Source organism: Ochlerotatus camptorhynchus, unplaced genomic scaffold (genome assembly GCF_037179485.1).
Source record: "Ochlerotatus camptorhynchus isolate MF236.1 unplaced genomic scaffold, CSIRO-AGI_Acam_v1.1 ptg000412l, whole genome shotgun sequence".
Taxonomy (NCBI): domain Eukaryota; kingdom Metazoa; phylum Arthropoda; class Insecta; order Diptera; family Culicidae; genus Ochlerotatus; species Ochlerotatus camptorhynchus.
The window spans coordinates 607,129-628,319 of record NW_027040898.1 but is presented as its reverse complement, the minus strand read 5'-3'; the positions used below and the strand labels follow the sequence as shown (position 1 = coordinate 628,319).

The 21,191-nt window shown below is 40.3% G+C and overlaps 1 protein-coding gene and 1 pseudogene across 5 annotated transcripts in view; one reads left to right on the top strand and one right to left on the bottom strand.

The window, feature by feature from the left end:
* Nucleotides 1-21,191, bottom strand: part of LOC135710982 (uncharacterized) — an 825,769-nt gene that overhangs the window by 268,566 nt on the left and 536,012 nt on the right. The window lies entirely within an intron of this gene.
* LOC135710979 (uncharacterized) lies at nucleotides 10,128-20,790 on the top strand (annotated as a pseudogene).

Sequence of the window (21,191 nt, the reverse complement as noted above, 5' to 3'; positions counted from 1 at the left end):
AGGTTACGTGCATGTAAAGAAAACCGAGGCATTGTATGCACAGGTGAAACGGGACCTTATTTGTACGATGGTGCAAACATTATCACGCATACGGTACATGACATTCTGTCTTATCACCAATCGCACCACAGTAGCTATCATCAATCAAATCTGATCCAGCATCCCTACGGTAGATTCCTCCGTACTTCTAGCGGTCGTAACGTCTCCCGCAACATTTCTCTCCCCGTAATACTGCTCCGGTTCAGCAGGATTACCTATTGGGAGTACGTTGAGCACAGCATGCTTTGCCACGGGACGATGTAGAACTCCTGTAGTAGCTGAACATCTGCCTGCCTGATGCGACCATCTTTCCCCGGAATGACCTTTACAACCTTTCCTCTAGTTCATCGATTTCAGATTACCTCATCAACGATGAACACAGCATCTCCCTCTTGAATTCCCGGATCCACCTTGTCCAGAATTGATCCAGAAGATAACGACACAAATTCCATCCATTTCGCAGTGCCTCGCTTTCTCCGTCTGTTGACTCCATTTGAGCTGAGGAGAATGAAATAATTAGGAGTCAATGCCTCTTGGTCCGACGCTTCCAGAGGCACATACGTCCTACGGCCTAGAGCTGACCATTGATTCAGTTTCGCACAGCACCGTCTGGAATTCTAGGTTTCCTACGGAAAGACGTTCCTGAAACCGGCCGAGTTTGAGCTCGAAGCGCGCTGTCCAAGATCAGATTGGAAAGGAAGTTATATTCCTCCAACGGTGGAAGCTCTTCTACCGACGTTAGGGCTTCATCTATCGCGGTTTTGAACGTTGTCCAATCGATATTACGAGTGAGGTCGTACGCGATGTTAACGGATTCCGACGAATTAAACCCACTGGCAATCGAAATTTTGATCGGCAAGTGATCACGACCGTGAGGATCCTGGATCATATTCCACGTGCAATCCATCGATAATGAGTTAGAGCAAAGTGTGAGGTCTAATTTACTTCCATTGGAGGATGGACCAGCCAAACGTGTTACTTCTCCATTATTAAGAATTGACATATTGAATTTGTCACAGAGGTCTTATATCAAAGTAGAACGGTTGTCATCATACAGTTCCCCCAGCCTGTACCGTGGGAATTATAATCTCTCATAATCAACCGTGGAGCAGGAAGTACCGAACAGATATCTGAAAGTTGTTTTCGATTAACAACGGCTCTACGAGGAATGTAAACAGAAGCAATACAAAGGCTCTTACCTTTAATAATAGCCTGACATGCGACAACTTCAATACCTGGAAATTGTGGAAGATTCACTCTATAGAAGTAATGGCACATTTTGATCCCCAAAAGTACCACTCCTCCACGCGAATCCTGACGATCCAGTCGAATAATGTTAAAATCATAAAAAGGAAGCTCGATATCTGAAAAGAGCCAAGTTTCACAAAGAGCAAATGTTGTGCAAAACACTAGAATTGATAGAGAAAGATTATCAACATTTCAAAGCTTGAAACACAAGAAATCAACGTGTAGAACACATTGAACCATGGTGAAATACACTTAAAATAAATGTGATTGTGCATATTAAGTGTTTAAACATTTCGATCAGACGTGTGGACTTTTTTGAGTGTACACTTAGGGCAGAAATTTGCAACTACCGGTCATTTTCGACTCATCAACGATACCTCACAAGACTTGAGTGCACAGGGCGTCACAATGTCAGCTTCAATCGACCAAATCGATGCGACGAAGAGACTGCTGGCTTTCTTTTTCTGTTAAAGTCGAACCGCTTCGCAGCATTCTAGAACCTCAGTCGGCGTGCACAAACAAATGTTCAATCGCTTGTCTCTCTTTCTCCCGTCGCTCCATTGGTCTTCCTTTCAAGCTTCGTCGAAACGGATGAGCGAAAGGGCGCTCGACTTTGATAGTTTTCTCTTTCATGAAACACATCAACAGAGGTTTCATGACGTATATGACGGAAAATGAAATAACACATTTAAAGCATTTCTCACGTCAAAACACTTGAAGATTACACGTCATATTTTTAATTTATCTTCCATCCATATATTTATCTAAAAAAAATGATTGAAAACGGGACATAACGCATTTTAAACAAATTGAAAGAGCGGTGATAGAGTGTTCGTGAAAGGGGATTGAAAGCCATAATGAGCTTCGTTTAACTAGAAAATCGACGTTAGTTACATTGAAAGCGATGAGCAAAGCAACGACGAGAAGTTCCGCAGCCAGCCTTTCCTTCTAAGCGTCCTGCTTTTTTATTTTCGTTTCTTGCTGATAGTCTAGCTAGGCGTTATAGAAATGAAGTGTCGAACACGTATGTATGAGAGAAACAAAACACGAGTTCATTTTAGAGCTTCGAAATTGTAGAGCCCTGGCAGCAAGGATCCACAACATTCTTCCAATCAGGACAACATTTAATTTAAATTCATAAATGCCAGCTGCCCATCTTCTCAGCGCTCACAATGCTGAGAAACACACACACACACACAGATCACTGCTCCCGGGGTCAGCCCCAATGCCAACGGACTGGGTGCTTTCTTCAATCGAGCAATAAAAGCTAATCTCTGAAATGCGATGCAAATTGAAATTTACCTCAGGCAACCTCCCCTCCCGAGGGAGCAATCGACAGGCTAATGCCAGCCTGACAAGAGAAGATGCGACCAGCAGATCAGCAGAGGGCCATTGGGGATAATTTTAGCAACGACGGTTTCGATTTTATTCATGCAACAGCCCAACGAACGTCTTCGTTGTCGGATGGGAAAGTGCTGACTGTTGCACTTTGAAGCAACAAATGCTTGTTTGCACGATAGCTATTTGGGGTGTGACTGTGTGGTTTAGTGCCTCCTGATTAGGTTGTGTACAATCCACAAGAAAGCAATTTCGCCGCCAGTGTGATGTGCTGTGCACGTTGTTGCTACCTAGGTATATAATAGCTACACGAGCAAAGGACCTAGCAGCACGAACGACAACGGAGCAGTCAAGGATTGCAGCCAGAAAGCAAATCTCTGTTGTGTGGTCGATCGTTTGCCGGATTGAATGTGAATGGTTCTGGCTAAGCTGAATTAGTCGGGTGATTGGCTTTGCCATCATTTCATATTTCAAGTGTCAAAGCTCAAACAGGTTGAAGTTGCATCTGTTGCAAGCTACAGGGAATGCGGTCGTGAAATTTATGACCTTCCTGTACACACCAGGGCACACGGCAGAGCCCAGGAGTAGCTCGTTAAAACGGAAATGGTCAGCGATATCATTGGACATAAATCGCACTGTATGCCACGTGTTTAGGGTTGAACCTGTGACCAGAGGGTAAGTGAGTGGCTGCTCTGTGAACTGTGCATTTCTATCAGCAAAAGGACGGCATGCAGCCCACAATCGAGCGTTAAATATCCACGGGGGTTAACAATAGGACGGAGTATAACGACATTATGTCACTGGATGCCCATTTCGGAATCAATAAGTTGTGATTGGAAATCGAGGTTTATGGCACTCCGTTTTTCGCAGTAGTATAAATAGTAGCGGGCTAGTGTGTTTTAAACTTTTATGACGGATGTGTTTCGGATGATCAGACAATTATGCAGCACAGTGGAATAGGTATGATTCATGATGGATGTATCAGGGTTTATTGATATTTTACTAATACTGGAGTCAACATCAAAGATGGAGCTTGATTGCTGACATAGTCATTGTTAACGTGTATTATTGATGCCATGTGTACAAAAGGGTGCTTCATTTTGAAAAAGAGGTGAATTTATCGTAAAATACAGAAAAACTAGGAAAGCTGCAATGTATACTACATTTATAATAAAATGTTCTTTGTTCCTATGAAAGATACTGAGGTGCTCATCATATCTCTGAGTGATGCAACCCGCTTTTTCCCTGTTAACTGAGGCCACATTATTGAACCAAGTCGAAACGACTGTTTTTATACGAAAAACGCTTCTTTTCAAATTCCCCTGATCTCCATGTTTTAAAGGAGGTGATTTTGTCGTTCCACGTCGTGATAGTTTTCATAGATAATATTAATACCAAATAGTACTTCACGTATGTAGATAATGTGTGACGTGTGCTTCTATCTAAAACCATTAAGTTTAATAAAAGAAAAATAAAGGGTTGTGTCCTAGACACGACCGCAGTATGACGTAGAACTACGCATGATTTTGACTATTAAACTTTATTTTAAATTCTTCAAGTAAGGGAAATGCAGGTAATGTCGGCCTAAGTGTCCCTAATTTTCGCCCATACATATATTCAGCAATCGACTAAATTTTCAATAGCAACCAAAAATATCCATTAGTAACGTCCCAATTACGCGTTCATCTAGATAAAATTGATAAATAGCAGATTTTTAGCGATGGGCCCAATCTTACATCCATAGGCCAACATTAGAGACATTTCCCCTATTTCAATGTTTCGGTTATGGTTCAATGTTGGTTCAAGTATTTTTCCTAGAATGTAATAAATTATGAAAATTCAACTTTGGGATCCTAAACAAGCCGTTATATATTTTGGAGTAGCACCCCAGTATAGTCCACAAAGACGCCATGCATGTTGTGGGATACAACAACTGCCAAAAAATACTTTAATTTTTTTCAGTAGCTCCATCATTAGTTTTAAATTAGGTCTCTGAAGCAGAGAAGATAGTGAAGGTTGCATTTTATGATAACGCAACAGGCAGTTGTTTTCCTTATCAGAAGACGGTACTTTCAATATTGAACAAAATGTTGTTTCATATGTCAGAGCAGTAGGGGAGGAAGGGGTATAACGATCATACGGGGTTTAAACACCTCTTTATTTTCCGATTTGGAGGACAACTTCTTCTTCTTCCTCGCATTTCAAGCTTATTGCTTATGGCATATTAGCTTATTGCGTGCTCTTAACTTAGTGTTCTAGTTGCACTTCCACAGTTATTAGTTGTGAGCTTTCGATGCCTGTACCATTTTTGTATTAGTATAATTGTGTGGCAAGTACAATCATACTCTATGCCCAGGGAAGTCGAGAAATTTTCCAACCCGAAAAATTCCTAGACCGGACCGGGAATCGAACCCAGCCACCTGCAGGATGGCTCTGATTTGTAGCTGTGCCTTTACCGACTGAGCTAAGGGAGGTCTTTGGAGGACAACCCGAACATAAATTTATCATGCATCATCATTATGTAGCGTGTTCGTAGAATGATACAAAATAGATTGACTTTTCTCAAATCAAACGTTTGGTTTCCAATAAGTTGGTGCTTAGTAAAACATTAATTGAAAATTACCGAGATTCAGTTATTGAATTCCAAAGTCAGCGCAAAAACTCGTATACAGGTTCTTCATCTGTTCAATTTTTTGATAGTAAGCATCATAGTTGAGGTACACCGGGGTAAGTTAAAACGATACCTCAAATCACATTAGAATTTATCTACTTCCTGTATGCTCTGTTTAATAATGTTGTGACTAGGAAAGTAAACAGAAAATCATGTTGCTGCGCGCGAAGGAAATAGTAAACAAATCGAAGAACATCTGACGGTCAATGTAGGAAACAACTAGGTCCAACCATGATACAACTATAGATTAGGAATTTTGTCACATATTCAAAATTTTGAAAAACATTTATGCATGAATGAAGTTTACAACAACTTTGAAAATGTAAGTAAACATTCCTCTTGCGGACGTCCTAAAGTGAGCCATGTTGATGAGAAAATTAGTTAAAAGTGAACTATTTTTGAAAACATAATAAAACCGAAATTATGTTAATCATTAAAACAAATATTTTTCTTTATAATTATAAGCTTTTAGAAGAAGTTGTAGAAGAAGTTGTAGAAGAAGTTTCTTGGACTTCCTTGAACAAAATTAGCGCCGGAAAAAATAGGTCCAACATTAATCATTTTTGGATAGCTCCAACAAAAATTCATTACTCTACTTTACGTGTCGAACGTATGCGGTTCCAAAGATTGTTACACATTTATTTGAATTTTCTTCCTCAGGTTGAAGGACCTTCTCCAGCGTCTCAGTCAGTAGATGGTGACGCATTAACTCTGACTGCTTGCATATTGGCTTGACAACACTGAACTCGCTCTGAACTTGTCATCGGATGATCTTTAAACTTCTCGACGGCAATACTCTGAAATTCTCGTTGGAGTGAAATGATCGTCAAAAGTTCTTTGGACTTCAGCGAAGTTTTGTGAAATTTTATTCAAAAGTTCTGGGAACTTCTTATCGGAAGTATTCGGAACCTCTCGTTGAAAGTTATCTAAACTTTTCGTAGGGAGTTCAAGGAAGTTCTTTGAACCTCTCATCGCAAGTTCTCTGAGCTTCTCGACGAAAATTTCCTGATATCTGAATCTCTTTGGAAGTTCTCTGAACTTCTCTTCGGAAGTTCTCTAAACTTATTGTCGGAACTTCAAGGAAGTTCTCGTTGGATTGTTAGTGATTGACTTAAGGGTTAGGACATGTTAGTGACTTAACGGTGAGTGTTTTGGACTGGTTGGCAAATAGCTGGGGCTCGTTGAAGAGTACGCAAGAGAGGCTCCACCTGAAAATGCAAGCCTGTTCAATTAATAAGACGTAGATGCTTTATAGATGACGGGAAATGTCGGAACTTGACTACTTACTACTTTTGTAAAGATTAATTTGAATAGAATGATGCTTTACATCAATAATAACTCGATTTTTGCAGATGAGCAGTTTGGATTTCACCATGGGAATTCAACTACTCATGAACTATTAAGAGTTTACCGATTTAGCTCGGTCAAAAAAATCTGAAGGTTGCTCATTTGGAGTTGCTCTTCTAGACGTAGAAGGTTTGATTGCCAAATTGAAAAAGTTCAAATTTTACACTCTATAATATGAAATTTGATCAAAATTATTTAACTGATCGAACTCTACAGGTAAATTATCAAATTCCAAATCTGATTAACAACCTGATAGAGCTGGAGCTCCTCAGGGTAGCATTCTTTTTTTTATTGGTTATCAAGCTGGAGCTGCGTGACAGCTTTGTTTCAAGACTTGAACCATTTAAATAAATTGTGCTTCTATCTTTGACAATACAACAGAAGGACTAGCCTATGTTGGCAGCTTGAACACTGGATTTCGTGTGTATTGTTTCAAGATAGTTATGGAAAAAATGCTGTGACGTGTGCGCGTAGATACATTTGCGTAGTAAACCGATTGAATAAGTAAATCCGTTTCGAACGAAATAGGGAAAATGACGGCTTCGGCATGCCAGACTATTTTTGGCAACCCAAATTGAAACACTATTTTCACTGGATTTTCTTACGAAAACACTTCGCTGAATGCATGCAAACAGGGTTACTTCCACTCACTTGCTATAAAAAACGTTTTTCGGAATGATGAAATCATGAAATAGTATAATGATAATTAGTACTTGTAAGTTACAAGAAGAGGGCATGAAGTATATGTTTGACACATAAAATCTGTCAATATTGCTTTCAGTGCGTCACAATCAGCGATTTTTCGACTCGTGAGCGCTCACTCTGAGTGAACGCTCACGAATCATAAGATCGCTGATTGTGACGCTCTCAAAGCGAAATTGACAGGTTTTATGAGTCAAACACATACTTTACACCCTCTTCTTGTTACTTACTAGTACAACATATCATTATAACATCTAATGATTGAATAATTCCGAAAAATATTTTTTTATAGCAAGTGAGTGGAAGCAACCCTGCATGCAAACGATTCTTTATGCTTTCAGCTTCAATTTGACTATATTTTTACCACTAAGAAAAAGCAATCTAGCAGGGTTTTCTTGAAATGAAACACACGCACTACAAATTGTAGCTGATTTCAAGTTGCCGATAATAGAACAGCAGATTTACATGCAGTTCAAATGGAACGGTTGCCGAAGAAAAACTGGTTGCCGACAATACTCGCTCTCACTAGAGAAGATTGGAGCTTTGTAAAAGCGTTTCAAAACAGTTTTTGAAAATTCTTTCGACTGAAATTGTTAGAGCAGCTGGCAGCAAAAGATTGTAAACAAACCAATACTGCATATGTGTGCGTTCCTTAGGAAAAAAGGCTATAAAAAGAGGTCGCTGCTTAGCTTGCCGAGAATACGAAATTATGTAAATTACGAAAACCGCGTGAATTCCGAAAGCCGTGCGAGACAACCGAAGCGAGAAAAAAGGCTTATTATCATTTAAAGAGTGCCACCAAAATAAATGTGATAGTCTATGTTGGCAAGTTGTTTAATTTTGGTTTTTTCTTAAGATATTCTACTTATTTTACTATTGGGCTTTGTTTCAATTTAGTTATATTACCGCACGCATCAATCATTTCAAAATTTCGAGACCGTACCAAACAAGTTCTAAGCTACATAAGCTGTTTAATGCTATTGGTCTGCTTGAGCTTTCTTATTGAAGTTCAAGACTAAATAGGAAGATTTATTCTACAACTTTAAAGGCTAGTTGCCTCCCTAAGCGGACCACCGCATCCTAATTCTTTTGTTAATCTACTTAATGTTATTGGACTTTCTGAAGTTTCTTATTTAACTTCATTTGATGATTATGATATCTCATTAGTCTAATTTAATAAATTATTTAAATCTCTAATTCATCTAATCAATCATAGCCCATGCTTTATGAAGTACCTGCACTCAGTGTTGGAAAAATAGTTTTCAAAAAAAGTTCTATCATAGCTCATTGCAGAGGTAAATCCCAAAGGAACTTCTCACAAAAAGTTCGCGAACGAGAGATGATAAAAAGTTCATGAAAACGCAGAGCGAGAGAAATTTTCATTTCGTATCGCGAAAGATCTTTCGTCTCTACATCTCACATCATTTCACACGTACGCGTGATTCGAATCAACCAAATATCCCCTCAGCTTTGTGCTCTTTTTCCAGCGAGTAAAGGTAGGCGATGATCACGCTAGTGTCTGTTTGTTTTCTTCTCGTTCTCTGATATTTTACGCATCTTTATTTGCCGCGAAGAGTTTTGTTTGAACGGTGCCGGTGGTGTAGTGGTAAGCGTGATTACTTCTCACCCCAGCAGGCCTGGGTTCAATCCCAGTCGGCGCCGCCGGGATGTTCTGATCACGCCTTCCTTCGGATGGGAAGTAAAGCCGTTGGTCCCCGGTTCATGAGTTTGATGGGTCGATAGGTAGGGTCCAGGTGTGGGAGAGCTGCCTTCCTGGCACTTCGGTAGCATTGGTGCTCAGCACGGAAAACAAGATCGACGGAAAAAAACAAACCAAAGGAAAAAAAAAAGAGTTTTGTTTGCTGTCATTTTTCATACGCGTATTATCGCCGGAGAAGGTTTGTTGTTCAGTTAAAGTGATTTTTGAAGTGTTTCAATCATGGAAAGCAAAATAACTCAAAAATTGAAAATAGAAAAGGCCGTGGAAAGAACGGGAAACTTGTTCCATTGCATTGCTGTGCACAATTGTGATTACTCACAGTGCAATAAAATCAATCATGGGAATTTTCTGCGCCACATCCGTAGCCAGCATCCGGAAAAATTGTCGGCACTCCCGGTAAAAGAGAGCACACGGATGAATCCCCGCAAGCCTCGCTGCCGAAAAGAGGAAAAAAGGATGAAATAGTTATAAAAACAAACAGGACGCAGGTAATGCTTGGGACGCTGCAGCTAGCCACGACGCATTCACTACCTCTATGCTTCGGAGAATGGGAAGGCATCCAAATGTTAGTGAAGCCGCTCTGGGATGCCTTTGGACTGAAGATCAACAGGCGAACGCTAGCAGATGTTATTACCAAAGCAGCCGCTCTTGGAGCAGAACGCATAATAGAGGAAGTAAAGGGACGGATCATCCATTTCAAAATGGACAGCGCATCTAGAAGAAATCATCATTCCTTTGCCGCGGGTGCACAATATTGTATGGACGGAAAGATTGTTTCTCGACATTTGGGTAAGCAATCAATCAAACTAAATCGTATGATTATATCAATGTTTACATTTTATTTTCATAGTTATGAAAGAGATGGTAGTTAGACAGACAGTGGAAAACCTCCAAGAAACGATTCAGAGAGAAGCAATGGAAAAGTTCGGAATAAACTCAAATCAAGTGCTGACTATTGCCCACGATAACGGGCAAAACATGGTTGCTTCAGTCCGATATTTAAAAACTATGCTGATGTCAGACCAAGAAAACACTACTGGAGACAACATTCTAGGTAATGAGATGAAAGCAGTCGATACCGTCATCAGTTATCTTGGTTCCAATTGTCTCCACGATCTCGAGGCCGTAGACGAAGCACTCGATGAAGATGATGGTTCAGAGGACGAATGTGAAGATTCTACAGAAGCCGTAGCAGAAAACGACGAGGAAGAGGATGATGACACTGTAGAGCCATTGTCATTAGTAGCAGGAACACGCTGTGCAGTTCATACGTGCCAGCTGGCTGGCTGAAGAAATATTCCAAACGAATCAACGCCGTCAAGAAATTAGTTAACTCAACTCGACTGACAAAGTATCACACAACGTTTTTAAACCACAAAGCCTGTCTACCACCGGTTTGTAACGCGACTCGTTGGAATGGGGTATACATCATGCTGAAGACTTTGCGCAATCAAAAAGCATTTTTCTGGTGCTGGAAAACAATTTTCCTGAAATGAGTAAGACTGTTTTACATAAAAACTTTACTTTTATTGTGAGTTTTGTTTAACATTTTTAGGTTTTTCCAAACATTGAAGGTTCATAGACGAACTGTGTGAAGCTCTTCATCCGCTCTTTTTCTTGATGGTAAATCTGCAGTACGAACATATCGCACTGTCCGAGTTCTACACACAATGGCTGATTTGCCAAGCACAATTGGCAAGAATGAATGAGAATCAACTTTCAAAAAAGCTTTTGGTAGCTATGGAGCGCAGGTTGGAACAATTGATGAATACCATGCATTTCCAAAGCATGTTTGTACATCGATCCGAGGTTCAACTACATCGGCTCGAATTGCATCTCATCAGCCGACAAACATGCTATCCAGGTAACAATTAATTAGTTTTATTGTTTCATTTTATGTCAGGATCTATGTTATATTTATAATATTCATTTAGCGGTACTTGCTGGAACTGCACGCCCGTGTTGACGAAGTTGAGGGAAAAGTTGCGGATGATCCAGAGGTTGCCACTACTGATGAGAGTTATTTCATTGAAGATTACCTTGAGAGCTATTTTTCGAAAGATTCTCACAATGTAGATAAGTCAATACAGGTAAGAGAAAATAAAATATTGATACTCATTAAAGAAATGGAGCTGCGACAGAAAGTAAGCATCAACGCTCCGTCTGAAGGACCATCCACATCTAAAGAACCGGCATCTAAATTCGACATTTTGAGGTATTGGGAAGGCAAACGTTCCCGTAATTCAAAAATGCATCGATTGGCTGTTGTCTTGATTTCGGCTCCGTCCACTCAGGCATCTGTTGAGCGTGCATTAAGCGGCTTCAAATTTGTTCTCACCGACCATCGTCAACGATTGAGTGATGACAGAATCCAGGATATTATGATGCTGAAACTCAATCCAGACCTTTTACCAGTGATTGCTGAAAAACTCGCCTCTGATTCTTCTTTTATTTGAACGTATATTGGTAATTTGTGAACTTATCATGCAAACTTTCACGATTTTGTGTTTATTCAAGAATTTCTTATTTTAATTTGACCTGAAATATAAATCTAAACCTGTTATTACCATATGTTCTATTCTTAAATAAATATTTTTGGTGTGTAATCTTTTATTCTTAATAGATTTCGCAATGAGGTTTATGCACACAATAAAAAGTTCTTTGATATATCCGGAGTGGTTTGAGATTTGGGCGTAATTGCTTTTGTAAACAAACAGGTAAATCGCCGATTTCTCGCGAATAAAACCTCAATCTCGTAAACAAGCTATGCCAAATGAAAGAGGAATAATTCCTTCACCTCATAGTGTTATTAGTTTTCAGAATTGAGCTTTCATTCGCGAGGAATCGGTGATTAACGTGTTTGTTTACAAATGTAATTACGCCCAAATCTAAAATCACTCCGGATATGTAGAAGAAACGACGGCTTCGGCAACACCTTTACCTTGTATCGTCGGCGTCAACAAAGTCCTTGAGCGCTCAAATTTGGCCAATCGACGCTCTGAAACATTTACTCCCGCGACGATAATAGGTATTTGTATTGCCGAAGCCGTCATTTACCCTACTGATGTATAGAGCTGACATTCCTCAGAATGCATGGGATGTTCAGATGATTCACAGTCAAGTGCAATTTTAATAGACGACAGAAATGTTATAATACTCCATAGTTTTAATTATTGACCTGTTGGCTGCTGCACTTTCTGTACAACCTAAAATAGAACTGCGATCCGTCATGAATGAAATTATATTGAGGCTCTGTTAGTGTGAACTGTTATTTTTTTTTATCCACGCTTTCAACATTTCTAAATTTTTATTCTGTATTAAATCAACTACAATAAAGCGGACCATTGGGCCTTATTACGGGTGTCACTACACGGTGATAAGGAAGTGATACTCATAATAAGAGCCGTGATTGCCGTACAAATCAAATGGGAATCACTTCACCGTGACGACAAGTAACAAGTTTTCACCGTGAAGTGACATCCGTAATAAGCCCAATTATTAAAAAAAAAATCATATTAAATATCATTAATTTATAGTTTTAGTTCTCAATGCAACCAGCTAATTCATGTAGATACTTGTAACTATTCACCAAGAATGTAATCTTTGCTGACCAAATCATCATTTGTGGCTGTACTCTTCGACAAGAAGAACTATGCTATTAGTGCGAAGTACAGTTAGACCACTGAGATTGGCGCTTAGACATGTTTAGTGTAAGCTAGCAAGCATTCTGTTGATTAGTCTTACTGCATTGAGAACATGCTTATTAGTGAGGTTCAAAATATCGGTTTTGCTTCACTAAGCTCAATCGATTTTTAATCAGGTCCAGATAATTCTCCCAAAAATTGAGCTTATTGGGTTGTGATCTCATACTGCACTGGCCATTTAAAATCATTTCGCCATAATGATCTACCAATAAATTAGCCTTGTGTACCTCATTGGACATAGGACATTTTCAGCTACATTTTTGCTAAAGACCACTTTTTAATTGAACGTTGAGGAAATGAGTTATTAATTGATTTCTAATCTGCTAACTTTCTGAACATTCGACTGCATTAGGTAGAGGGCAGCAATGTAACCCAGTAGCTCGCCCGGTAGCTTGAATTTCCACACAACCTTGAATGAAAATATTAAATTTGCTGGAGACTAGTGCCATAAAGCTTCTGTAACTTTTTTCATGGATCTCAAACTGCAAAAAAAAAACTATTAAACATCGATTCTAAAAAAATAGTTTACTTGATAATTTTTATTCAGCGGGTGTATTCACTTGGGAATCCATCACTTCGCAAGTTGAAAGTATTTTGAGATTCACAAACTTTTGCACTCCCCTCCCCGTTCCTCGTTAATGCAGCGTTGACACTTGTGCTGATTCATTCATTTCATTGATAATTTTCGTATCCTCACGTTGGTGATTCGAGTTAAAAAAGTTCGCGATATCTCATTCTCTCATCCCAGAAAGTTCGCTCAGGAAATATTGGAGTGTGAAACCAGTACCGGGAAGTTCCCAAGAGAAAACGTATCGCTAGCGAAAATGATATTTTGGTGTGAATTCCATCACTGCCTGCTAGACCTGTGCGCCGATCAAAATATTTTCGTCGGCGGCGTGATATGTTGTTTTCTACCAGCGGCGGCGGCGTGGCGGCATCACGCCGTTTGCTTTCGGCGGCGGCGGCGTGGTGGCGTTGCTCGGCGTGAGTTTATTTTTAATGATTTAGAAAAAAAGATACTTTCCAAACCAATCGCACATGGACACAAAATTCTACCCACAATTGAGTTCAGATTACTCAAAATTGCTAAAACGTAGGTCACTCATAGTATGAGTAAATTTTCCGACACTTTCCCGGGAAAACTTCTCGACTATGGGGAAATTCAAGAAAATTATACACAGGTTAGAAGTGTACTAGTAGACAGACAAAAACCACAATCAGTTTGCCTCGTATTCCAGAAGTTTTCCTCTGAATAGCTTCGAAAAAATTACTCATTCTATGAGTGACCTACGTTTTCGCGAATTTGAGTAACCTGAACTCAAATATGATTAACACTTACTCAATTTTGAGCATTTTCATTGGCCGTGCATGCGGAATTTGTTTAGAAAAGTATGTCAAGTGCTTGTTAAAATTACAGCGGGTGGAGTCATATGGCAAAGTGTTACATTAAGTATAAGAAAAGTACGTATGCAGAGGTGGATAGTATATAAAAGCAATCAGTTGCATTACGTAATAGCCACTGCTTACTGCAAAACTCTATTTTTGCAGATGCTACTATTTTCATGAATGAAGATTGTTTTATCCACATTTTAGGGTGGATACTTCCTGCAGATACGGTCAGTCCAGCTATGTTGAAAACTCATTCACTAGGCGTGCTGGTGGCGGGCACACACAATACCTTGATGCGAACCAAGGGTACCAACCAAGGATACTCACTTACACCACCGGAGGTGCAAAGGGCCAACGTGAAAGACTTCCATCCTGGGCGGCTGCTCGCTTTTGTCTTGACCTGCGCCCAGGTCAGATTCCTATCGACTTGCTTTATTTGTTGAGGCTCCGCCGCCATGAGCCCTGGGTCTGCCTCTGCTGCGATGTCCTGGTGGATTCCAATCCAGCACTTGCTTTCAGATTTCGTGTCCGCCCCGTCGAAGTGTGTGGCCGACCCACCTCCAATTTCGGTCTCGAATTTCTGTTGCTATCGGCTTCAGATGACATCGAGGATGGAGCTCGCTACCGTGAAGTTGGAAGGGTTGCTTGTGTTGACATCCAACGATTTAGTCTTGTTGACGTTGATGGTGAGACCTGCCGCAGAGGAGCGTTCGCCTAGGTCATTGAGCTTACTCTGCATATCAAAGCGCTATTGTGATAGTAGAGCAACATCATCAGCCAAATCGAAGTCGTTGAGATGCTCCATGATGATAGGCTACAAAGGAGCTTTCGGTTCGATACACGGTCAATTGCACCCACCATGATCTCGTCGATTACTATGAGGAACAGTAGCGGTGATAGTATACATCCTTCCCAAGTAACATTTAACGTTTTATGAAATACTACAAGGCTACTATAAAACAACATTCATAAAACCCTGGTCAAGACAGCTTTGCCTTTATTTCATCCACCAAAACCTCATTAAGTCTATAATTTAGTTGGCCCACCACGAAAAAGGTTTTGAAGGGCATATTTTCGAGGCACTTCAAGATTGATTTGCTGCAAAAAGGTTATACTGCGGAAGCATTGAAAACCATTTTAAATCCTTATTAAAACTACAATAAAAGCCATTTGGCATCAATATTTGTGTCATTGCCTTTGACGCTTGCTAACCGCACTGAAAATAAAGCATTAATCAAGATAAAAAGGGATGCATAAATATCATCAGATCTTGCCAAATTCATTGTTCAAAAATGAATCTTTCAAAAATCTTCTTAAATTTCCTCATCTAATGCGAAAGAATTACCAAAATTATCAAAGTAGTTCTCATTTTGTGGTCTATTTTTGGGAGATAGATTAAATCTATTGTGAAATATGCTTCGAAAGATCGAAAAAATAGGTCCGCCTTCGGAAATCGGTGATTTTACTTATTATTTTTAATTTAGGAAACAACGTATAGTTAATTTTTATATGAATCATTACGTCCAGCCGAGATATAAAATGATTTCCGGAATCTCTATTACTGATCAATGATGCATTTATGAGATTGAAGTAATTTTCATGGAAAAAACATCATGAAAAACGAAGATAGTAAAAAGATAATAGCAATATGGCGGTGGTATAAAATTTTTTTTCCATAGGCTAATTGTGAAAAAGCTATTTTGCTTTCATGAAATCGCTAACAAATACAAAACGTTTTAATTTGGCTTTAATGAAGATAATTTTCAGACTGAATTGTATTTATCTAAGGTCAGTTTGCTTGATCCTATTCCGTTTAGTTTTATGACGGCATCAATGGTGCCTGGAAAAAGTTAAACGTCAAAATTTGTTTATATTTCGATAGTTCTGTTGCGCGACCATTGGAGCTTCTACTCCTGCGTTGGATCAACAAGTTTCGTGGCATCCTCGATAAGGGCGATTATCATCCATTGGAAGCAGTTAATCAGAAAGTGTGCCTGCATAATTTGGAACAGGTGGAAGCTCAATCGTTCCCAAAAAGTTGCTCTTCTCCCGGATGATGCGAGAAAGTTAATGTGCACTTGCTTGGATTTTTTGGAACAGTTGACCCTTTCGCCGAATGAAACCGCTGCTATTGTTCGGAAGGCAGTCAGTTTCGAGCTGACTGACAGCTTCTGAAGTTACCTGTCGGCAGTCCCAGTTTGGCACTGATGCATCTTATTCGAATCATCATCGAAACGCTATTTCTGGAGAAGGTTGGTCTGTGTTTATTCAGATCGCGATGCAAACGCCATTGACAATATTTTGGGTACTTCCATCAATTTTAAGCGTCTAATTTGACGGCTTCCAGTGCTTCGTAAACCACATTCACTCACTCTTCTCAGTCGGCTGTTCTGTCATTGTTGATCGGTTCAGGCCATTTTGCAGAATTGTACACATGAAAGCCTGATACAATAGAGGTAACTCAAAGACCAGAAGGTCCCGAAGAAACGAGCTCAACTTTTTGGCTCATCTCTGGTACTATCTTCGGTCTTAAGCTAATCGATGCACCCCTCGAAACATGAGAAAATCCACGAACCCCTAATTTTATCTGCAAACTTTCATAGTGAATCAGAACAAACATAGTGTAGTACTAGACTTTCTACTAGAATGGGGTATGTTAATCGATTTGTTTGGGACCAATAGGCTAGTCAAGGAGTGAACCAATTTAAAATCGTTAGTTTCGTATTGAGTGTTGCTGATACTGCGCTTCGATGAGGTTGACGATTTTATCCGGGACTCCCTTGCGTCTCAGGGCGCCCCACAGATTCTCGAGATTGAGTCGGTCGAAAGCTTTTTCGTAGTCAATGAATACCAAATAAAGAGACTCTTGGAATTCATTGACCTGCTCCAGGATGATGTGGAGCGTGACAATATGGTCCACACAAGATCTTCCGGCACAGAATCCTGCCTGCTGCCACCAGTGTTGCGTCGATCCTATCCTGTATCCGATTCAGGATAACTCTCCTGTATCCGATTCAGGATAATCCCCCTTCTTTGGGACCTTCACTAAGACGCCCTGCATCCAGTCGGCCGGAAAAGTCGCGGTGTTCCAGATATTACAGAATAGTTTATGCAACATTTGAGCGGATAGCATGGAGACAGCTTTGAACATCTCTGCTGCTATTTTGGATTTATGGGAATGAGTAGAAATAACTCATCAACAAAAACCTAGCCTTTGTTAAATACTAAAAAGTCAAAATTCGGTGCTGGCTATGTTACTCAATTTAGAGTAGATCTGGTTTCAATTAAATTGAGTGGGATTTCACTCAATTTTTAGTAGCCACGAACGAGCGTGCACAAAAATTCTAATTTTAACGCGTTCAAGATGCATTTTACCGATAAAAATTTCATCGGCGTGACATAAATTTATTCGGCGGCGAGAACCATTTTACTGCGGCGGCGCGCCGGCTCAATTTCATCGGCGGCGGTGGCGTATGGAAATCGTCGGCGGCGGCGGCGTTGCGCGGCGGCGCACAGGTCTACTGCCTGCACTTGTGCTTGTAATTTAAAACTAAACGTGTTTCAAGTCCTTTTGATATTGACCTATTTAATATATCCAGGTGACACCTTCAAGTGACTAAAATGCTTAATTTTGAAAAAGTTTCCTAGCTGATTTTTAAATTACATAGGGTATATGCTTCAACTATGCTCACACCAGTGTTGGAAAAGTTCGCAATATTTCACAAAGTTCACCAATGGATAAGTTCGCGAGTCATAGTGAGTTTTCGCGAACTTTTCCATCACTAGCTCACACGCTTCCACTATGTCGTACCACAAAAATACGTATGAGTATGTCACAATAGAAGCACGCCACAGTGGAAATCCCGAGTCATAGTTCAAACATTTATCCCAAATCAAAATGAAACACATATAAGATTACATAGTTGCAATAAAGGGTGAAACGGTCAAAATTTGGTCAAGGGAAAACGCCTGTAAATCGGTGAAATCGTTTATTTAAAAAATCAAATTAAATTTCTTTTTCAAGTTCAATTAGTATAAAATTCAGGAAAAATATTCAGTTAGGCTTCCGCTTTTCCAAATCTGAATTGCCGGGCCTTACGCTTGACCCCTGCCATCAGATTTTGTACAGCCACCTTGTCCACCTTCTTCGCCGCAGAAAGCCAGTTTCCCTTGAACTGCTGCTCGCCGTTAGCAGTTTTTTTGGTCTTCTTTAGGTTCCGCTTGACAATAGCCCAGTATTTCTCAATTGGGCGGAGCTCTGGCGTGTTGGGAGGGTTCTTGTCCTTGGGAACCACCTGCACGTTGTTGGCGGCGTACCACTCCATGGCCTTTTTACCGTAATGGCAAGATGCCAAATCCGGCCAAAACAGTACGGAACAACCGTGTTTCTTCAGGAAAGGCAGCAGACGTTTATTCAAACACTCTTTCACGTAAATTTCTTGGTTGACAGTCCCGGAAGCTATGAAAATGCTGCTTTTCAAGCCACAGGTACAGATGGCTTGCCAAACCAGATATTTCTTTGCGAACTTTGACAGTTTCATGTGCTTGAAAACATCTGCTACCTTTCCCCTTCCTTTTGCCGTATAAAACTCCTGTCCCGGAAGCTGCTTGTAGTCGGCTTTGACGTAGGTTTCGTCGTCCATTACCACGCAGTCAAACTTCGTCAGCATCGTCGTGTACAGCCTCCGGGATCGCGCTTTGGCCGTCGTATTTTGTTTATCATCGCGATTTGGAGTCACTACCTTCTTGTAAGTCGATAGTCCGGCTCGTTTTTTTGCTCGATGCACGGTTGTAGACGATACACCCAGCTTATTTGCGGCATCTCGGAGAGAGAGGTTAGGGTTTCGCTTGAAACTACCGGCAACTCTCTTTGTCGTCTCAGCGGCTTCCGGGTTTCGATTTCCCCCCGATCCAGACTTCCTGGCTGTCGACAAACGTTCCCCAAACACTTTAATTACATTTGTAACGGTTGATTTGGCAACTTTTAGCGATTTTGCCAACTTTGCGTGCGAGTAGCTCGGATTTTCGTGATGCGCGAGCAAAATTTTGATACGCTGCTCTTCTTGCTTGGACGGCATTTTGACAACTGAAGAGTGAATTCCAAAATCAAAATAGGAGCAACATTCTACACACACACACACCTTCAAAAGGAGGGGTGTTCAGGTTTTTTAAATGCAAAATTGAAAGAAATACGTCAAGTTGATATTGACCAAATTTTGACCGTATCACCCTTAACCATGTACAAAAATGGTGTTTAACATTGTTCCCTGAGTAATACCTCAATGAAAACAACAACGAAAGCTTGTCACGCAAATAGAAGGATCACTGTTGGGACACTTACGCTTGGCGTGTTCAGTGTAGGTGGCAGCATCACGGATGTCATTTTCCAAGAATACCTTCAGCACATCTCGTAGATCAGACCGGAGATACGTTTGCTGCTTCTGCTGTCTGCGCACCACGGCGTCCGAAGCGAAAATGAGTTGAGGCTAGACAGCAGCGTTGTTTTATATCTTTTCAGGTTAAAACAGAATGATGTGCAACCAAGTTACTTGATTATGACGACTGCGTTTGGGAACAACGTTTGTTTCATTAAAACAGTGAACAAATTATCACTTATTATTTGTACTTTGGATAATGCTTGACAATACCACTTTTTCAATAGTTTCTTGCATCTAGCATTGCGTAGACATATTTCTGATAGATTGGTGATAAAATGATTGAAATTGATCCAAGAGTAGCTGAGTTATTAATGTTCAACATCTTTCATAATTTTGTGTCATGTTCCATTTTCGGTTTTCACAAAGTGTACCCCAGTATAGAAATTAAAGACGTAGTCCTACGTCAAAAAAAAAAAATCGAACGCATTCTTGTTTCAACTAATTCAGCGATTTTTTGGGCAGAAATGCTAGTTTAAGTACTGAGTTAGTCCTTGCTATTTGTACATTCATGACTGATGCTCTCCATTGGATTCTGTCTAAACCTGGGGTTAGGTTTTGAGCCGTCTAGGAAAATTCAAAAATACATCAACTGGCTAGCTAATGTCAGTGCAACAAATCAGTTGGAACTCAAGTTCCACCAACTCCACAAACAAATGATACGGTCATAACGAATGCATAAAACAGGATTGTTTGGCATGCATATCAACGCACAGCTGGGATTGAATCAATGATCAATGATCCTTCACCACGAGGAGTGGAATCGTTTGAATTCAAGGATTACTAGAAAATCTATGCTTGGGATAATGATCCGAAAAAATTGAACCCATGCTTGCGATTTCCTTAAGACTGCTCGAGAGCTGATGGATTTCTTTTTAAATTTCTGACAAATAGGTACGCAAAGAATCTTGTTAATAAATGAAACCTGAAGAAGTAACTTTTACAACTCACTACAAGAAAGAAGATTCGTAAAATGAGCGCTACTGTACAATCAACGTGCAATTCAGTTCCATTAGCAAGCAGCAGGGACGATACTCTCAGCTTTTCATCACTTTTCACGGTGACGGACCATCATTAGTTATGCGCCGTGTGATGAAGGGCAGCTGCCAACAGTCCTGCTGTGGTGCAATTATTCACAATTTATCTGTCCACCCTCTCGCTTTGCAGCCCCGGTTTGCGAATGCACTTCAGCTGTAAGTCAGTACGCTCGTTAAAAATCTGCAAAACAGTCAGCGACAATTTTCAGCGATGCTTGTCTGCTACTGCTTCTGTCTGAATTGAATGGTTTTTGCGCCAAGAGCCGGTCCCGGCTATAGGTGGGTAAGGTACTTATATCTGCTGGCAAGGAGACAAGTTTTCTCCCATCGTTTATGGAAAGCAATCACCGCAGGAAAACGAGACCATCTACTAGGTCGTCTCCATGGATCTCCATGGAAAGCTGTGATGAGAGGTGGCAACCACTTTGCAGTGCTGTTGTCCAACATGAGACGCTGGTACGAACAACAATTTCGCGTGGCCCATCTTGTTTGGCGCATTCTCGACTAAAGCAGTAATGGTGGTTTTTATTGCCTGTATCATTTACTGGGCGTTCTTTGTAT